The sequence below is a fragment of the Gymnodraco acuticeps genome, unplaced genomic scaffold, assembly GCF_902827175.1.
Source record: "Gymnodraco acuticeps unplaced genomic scaffold, fGymAcu1.1, whole genome shotgun sequence".
In the NCBI taxonomy this organism is placed as follows: domain Eukaryota; kingdom Metazoa; phylum Chordata; class Actinopteri; order Perciformes; family Bathydraconidae; genus Gymnodraco; species Gymnodraco acuticeps.
Genome location: NW_022991282.1, coordinates 72,944 through 73,752, shown reverse-complemented (window position 1 = coordinate 73,752; position 809 = coordinate 72,944). Strand labels below are relative to the sequence as shown.

Here is an 809-nt window from a genome sequence, read left to right as displayed (position 1 = left end):
GACCTCAGGCTCGAAAATGACATTCCCAGAACAAAAGCAGGGTTTCCCACACATAGACTATACTTGGGCGGGCCGCCCAGGTATATTTTTCGACCCATTTCGTTTTTTTTAAAATAATTTTTCTTTTTATTTGTATTCGTCCGTGACCACGACTGTGGTGGTTGCATTCTCCAGCCACCTTCCTTGTGTGTGTGTTTTCCCTTTCCCTGTCTGTGTGGGCGTGGTGCCTGTCACTCCTGGCTCCCGGCTCAAATCTCCACCAGCTGCAAACAGTTGAGCACTCTCCTCTGCGACACACCTGATTCCCATCAGCCATTACGGATGGTATATCAGCGGAGGCTCCACAACCTGTCAGCGCCAGATCGTTGTTAAACCCCAGTGGTAAAACTCTTAGCCTTCTCAGCCTTCTTAAAGTATAGTGACTATTTTCGCTACACCTGAATTATATTCTTACCTGTTCTTCTTGTGCTCCAGGATTACGCTTCAGTGGATTACGTTCCAGTGGATTAAAACTCCGGAGGATACTCTTCAGTGGATTACGCTCCAGTGGATACTCTCCAGCCGGATTATCTCCTCCAAATAAAACCTTTGTAACACACTGCCGTGTCCTGCGTTTGGGTTCTCTCAGATAACCGTAACAACGACGCCATCTGCGATCGATTAACTTGTGGACAATGATCCCTCGCTCTACGCCTCCTGTACCCAGTCCCGGACTGGCCATCGGGAGGACCGGGGGGTTTCCCGATGGCCTGGCCTGTTAAGTGGCCTGCCTCACACAGGGGGACTGGCTGTCTACATGACGTGGTCTG

The 809-nt window shown here is 50.1% G+C and overlaps 1 long non-coding RNA gene across 1 annotated transcript; it reads left to right on the top strand.

The window, feature by feature from the left end:
• The first annotated feature begins 240 nt into the window (after nucleotides 1-240).
• On the top strand, nucleotides 241-599 carry LOC117562084. The gene is made up of 2 exons (XR_004571486.1): nucleotides 241-381; nucleotides 475-599. It is a non-coding gene; the product is annotated as an uncharacterized LOC117562084 (long non-coding RNA).
• The last annotated feature ends 210 nt before the right edge of the window (nucleotides 600-809 follow it).